The sequence below is a fragment of the Meleagris gallopavo genome, chromosome 3 (genome assembly GCF_000146605.3).
Source record: "Meleagris gallopavo isolate NT-WF06-2002-E0010 breed Aviagen turkey brand Nicholas breeding stock chromosome 3, Turkey_5.1, whole genome shotgun sequence".
NCBI classification, from domain to species: domain Eukaryota; kingdom Metazoa; phylum Chordata; class Aves; order Galliformes; family Phasianidae; genus Meleagris; species Meleagris gallopavo.
Genome location: NC_015013.2, coordinates 55422821 through 55428164, shown reverse-complemented (window position 1 = coordinate 55428164; position 5344 = coordinate 55422821).

Here is a 5344-nt window from a genome sequence, read left to right as displayed (position 1 = left end):
TTTTTTGTGAGAACCACCCACTCTCCCAAAAGAAATATGTATGACATGCTGAGCAGAAGATGCACCTGTTTTGCAGGAAGAATAAAGCACAAGAACAGTGCAGACAGAAATGATAACCCATTTGTAAATCTATAGACCTAATCTCAGCAGCAATACGTAAATGCCCAGACGTAGAAAATCAGAAAAAGAACACAGCTTCCAAAAAACCCACAGCATCGCTCATTTCAAAGTGTGGAAGCGTAAATGTGAAATGCAGATCACATCTGGAAATTCAAGTTTCATACTAATAGAATAAAAGACTAAATATTAACTTCCCTTCAGGTGCCTCTGCTGTTTTAAAAGTTTTTAAAAGTCTTTGTGGTTCAATTAGAATGTAAAAACTGTAATACACTGAGGGATTGGTAATATATGTAACAGTTTTTCAGGCTTCCTTGAACAGTAAACAGTTATAATTGACAAGAGAAGAGTAACTTGGAGTCAGAGATGTATACTGTTTATGCAGCCTAACCTATCCAGGCTTCCTTCTGAGATGTTTTACATAGGTAGTTCACACATTCATCTCCCTAATAATCCATTCTGCAGTTAACTGACAGTGGTATGTGGAAAAACTGGTTCCTGTTAGCTTTTATTCAAGGGAAGAGATAGAGGGTGGTGGATGGAGGAGGAATATGCTCTTTCACCCCACCTCATCCTCCTATATGTTAATTCAAAAAAATCTTTTTGGATTCCACAGTTGCCATTTCAGTTTCTTCTTCACAGTTCTTCTTTGACATTTTTGATGAAGAGTACAGACATAGCTGTTCAATAAAAACTACCTGGTAGCAGTGAGTTCTTCGGTTCATTTGTGAATTATTCATCCAGAAGATTTCATAGAATCACAGAATGGTTTGGGTTCAAAGGGACCTCAAAGAACACCCAGTTCCAACCCCTCGCTGTGGGCAGGACTGCCTCCCACCAGCTCAGCTGCCCAGGGCCCCATCCAGCATAGCCTTGAGTGTCTCCAGGAATGGGGCACCCACAGTCTCTCTGGACAGCTGTTCTACTGCCTCATCACTCTAGTTTTCTGATATTACACATATTTATGAATGTCCATCTCTTCTTACACAGATTATGGAAAAGAAAGGACTGAGCAGAATAAATTTACTTTTTTTTCCCGTATGGTACATGTGATAAAGGTTTGGAGTGGGTCACAAACTGAAAGGACGTGACTTTCTGTGCTGTGTTAGCAGGAGTACCGTGTTAAGATACAGGAAGTAATTTACTCCTCTGTGTGAGTACCTGTGGGTATCACGGGCTGCGTGAGTGCAGCACATTATTACAAGTTGGAGAAACTCCTTTGGCGGATTGTACTAAGAAAAAATCCATCTGTTGGTCCAGATTCAAGGAACAAGCAATGAGCCAATGATCCATGCAGCACCACTGTAACCTCTGGCTCTAAACCAAACCACAGTTACATCGTTACTTATTCTATTTCATTGGGACTAACTCCCTTTGGTCACATAAGAATTATTAATACGCAGAAGAAACAGATGTCTTGTATAAAGCATCTACATCTTGTGGTTCCATCTTCTAAGCAGAACTGTGAAATACAGTTAAAAATTCATGCTTGCAACATGAAACTGTGATCACTCTGAGACCATATAAATACCAAACATGAGATCTGAACCCACTGTAAGTTACTAGGCTCTGCTTACTGCCCTGTGGACCCTACTGCTATAATACACAGTATTAGTGACGTTATCTCTGCAGGCTTGTCATTCCACAGGATTAGGTTGAAGAACTTAAATCACCTGTAATCAAAATGAAAGTGTGACTGCTAATGCCACGAGAGGGCTTTCCTTATTTTCCAGACCAACACTGCAGGCAATCAGGTTGTTTTAATACTGAAAAATGGCAATTACCAATGGCATAATGAGCCAATAGCATACTTATAAAGTTGGTAAAGGAAAGTACAGATGTTGATACACGTGTATGTAGTTAACTACGTTTCCTTCTGGGTCCCAGCTGAGAATACACTTTGCAGACTCGCAGGCAGTGGCACAAGGAAGCAGAGGAAGAGGCACAAGTGCACTGCTCCCCTCCAGCTGCTGCTTTTTACACATAGCAGAAGAGGTGGCTTACAGCCTGATTAATGATTTGCTTTGCTGTTTTGTTTTAAACTGAAAGAATGATCCCTGTTGTCTTAAACCGCAAACGTGACGTTGTGGATAAATGCGTGTACACAGCTGGGCAGGGAAAGCATTAGCTGTAGCAATCAGCTGGAAGATTTTGGAGTTTGAGGAACTCTGAGAGCTGAAGTGTGTGTGTTTCCAAGAGTAAGGGGTTCTTCGGAGCTATTACTTGGCTGTAGAAGAAGAGGGTACATTGCTGATGAAAATAAGGTACAGAGCCATCCTCCTACACCTGGTGCCTCCAGATCACCTACATCAGATAGGAGCCTGCTTTTCAGTCAATATGGCATTGAAGTGGGAAAGAACCAGTGATCAGGCTGATAGGTTTATCCTCACAGAGAAATTTTGTAATCTTTATAATGATCAACCTCTTGGTCCAGATTACTGGCCTGTTGATTTTGAAAGTCCCTTGGGCAGTCACACTGAGCTTTGTTTTTTGAAGATTTGGGCAAGACTTGTATCACTTCTTCAAGGTAAGGGAAGAAAGGTCCGTGAAGAGAGCTTAGGGGGACATTCATCAACCTAGCTTGTGAGTGATGAGTTACCCTCAGTATGCCAGCATCTCATCAAACTCAGATGCTCCTTGCTCTCTCATGCTTTTTTAATTCCCTATCACCTGAAATTCCCTCACTAGGTTGCTATGCTGCAAGAGAGATCTGTGTTTCTAAAGTTTGGTCTGATGGGAAAAAATAACACAATCAGAAATTGCTTATCTTCCTCTAGATAGTCTCTTTATACCAAAATGGAATTGCCGTTGCTGTAAACTCCCTGTGCCGTGAGCCTCCTTTATCTTCTCAGATTTCCAGGGCCCTTAGGAGGTGCTATGAAGCAAGAACAAACTGTAGAGGAAGCCTCTATAGTGGATACTGCTTGATCTTGAGAATTGGGGTCTGTTTCCTCTGTCCCCCACCATATGCAGCAGAAATTTGCCTGGCTTGAAATGGATTTCAATGGGGAAAAAAATTTAACAAGTGGTGATGGAGCGTTCATATGTGTTCTGAAACAGACCTAAAAGTTCTGTGATTTGTGATGGAATGAGGTAAGATACCTTAACAAAGTAGTTTAACTTTACTATCTCCAGCATTATTATTATTAGTCTGGGTACAGGTTTAGCCAACTGCTGGAAATGAAATAAATGAAATAAATGAAATAAATCTCTATGTCCAGTTCTATTAGTTTGCCCGCTATCAAGGACACCTCTGTTTACTTGGTGAGAGCTTGGGTAGCCATAAGTTAATAGAAGTCTTTCTAGTTCATATGAATAGGGAAGGACTAAAAGGCACTATTCTGTGGGTTCTTGGGTAGTCAGTGGGATCTGAGTTTGTTAAAATCAAGTCACTCTGGTGGGAGGTGGCATTCTCAAACTTTTGTCACCATTCAGTCTCAGCTGAAAGAACTTAGGAGCGCTGCATCAGCAGCACCAGTTATGACCCATCTGCACTGAGTCTGAGAGACTTCAAATACTGTATAAAATAATAATAAAAAGTAAGTTATCATTGCATGAGTTGCTCTTTGTATGGGGAATAAAATCTCCGAACAAGACGGTTGATGTTCAGGTGACATGAGGAGTTTCTGGGGTAAAACTCCTTGCTGTGCTGTGGGCTGGACCAGATGAGTCTCCCTGGATCATGCTTTCCAGTGGAGTTCTGCATCCACCTGCTTTGTGCTCTATGGGACTTCTGCAGACATTCCTGATCCATCCCTAGGGATGATCATTAGCTACACATAGGGGATCTCTCAGCTACCTATATCCTATAGGACAGTCTTTTGCACATAGGCACTTCATAGAATCAAAGAATTACCAAAGTTGGAAGAGACATCCAATATCATCCAGTCAAACTATTCACCTACCACCAATATTTTCCCCACTAAACCATGTCCCTCAGTACCAACATACAAATGTCTCTTGGACAAAGGCTGTGAGGGGTCTGGAGCACAAGTCTTACGGGGAGCGGCTGAGGGAGCTGGGATTGTTCAGTCTGAAGAAGAGGAGGCTCAGGGAGACCTCATTGCTCTCTACAATGACCCAAAAGGAGGTTGTGACAAAGTGGGGGTTGACCTCTTCTCCCATGTTACTAGCAATAGGGCAAGAGTGAATGGCCTCAAGTTGTGCCAGGGAAGATTCAGGTTGGATAATAGGAAACATTTCTTCTCCAAAAGAGTGGTCAGATGCTGGAATGGGATGGCCAGGGAGGTGTTTGGGTCACCACAAGAGACATTTGTATGTTGGTACTGAGGGACATGGTTTAGTGGGGAAAATATTGGTGGTAGGTGGATGGTTGGACTGGGTGATCTTGGAGATCTTTTCCAACCTTGGTGATTCTATGATTCCACAAATCTTTATTTTTATTAATTCAGAAATATTTGAATATTTGAAATTCTTCATAAGAACTGTAGGCTATGGCAGTTTGTTGTCAACTGAAATATGAATAGAAAGTTTGATAGTCGTGTTTCCTCCTCTTCATTGAGGAAAGTGACACATGTTTCCTGCACTAAGCAGTGTGCTGTTTTAAATATAGAAGAATTAAATACATGTTAATGAACGCATCCCCACACACACACATGCTTTAGGCATAGTTATTGTGTTACCTGCTGAGTGAGTTCCTAGTAGGAGCTCTTTGGAGATTTCGTGTTAGCAGAGATTTGGCATCTTGCAACAGAAGTGAGACAATGGCAATTTTTGGGAATGTAGGAACGAGGGATGGCTGTCAGTAAGGGGATGCTGGCAGCCATACCACATAACGCAGCTTTGTGCCACGGCTGCACCTGGGCCTGCTGAAGGCCTCAGCAGATACTGGACAGCAGGACCTTTCCCTGAGTGTAAGTAACAATTACGACATGCTTTTGGGTCCACAAACCTAGTGTCTTTACCTGGTATATTTCCTTTATTTTTTCAGATGAGCAGCAGCTCAGAGGAGCCGGGTTCATCTCTCCAGATCAAAGCATTGCTTTACATTTCAAAAGAAATAGCTGAAAATGCATCACACCCACATAACAACAGGTACAGCTGCCTCCATCGTGTCACTTCAGTTCAGGTTTTCTGCCAGGGGCTTAAACGTTCTCTGCTGCTCCTTCACTGGCACAGCTGCTCAGAGAAGCTGTGGGTGCCCCATCCCTGGAGATGTTGAAGTCCAGGTTGGATGGGGCCCTGGGCAGCTGAGCTGGTGGGGGAC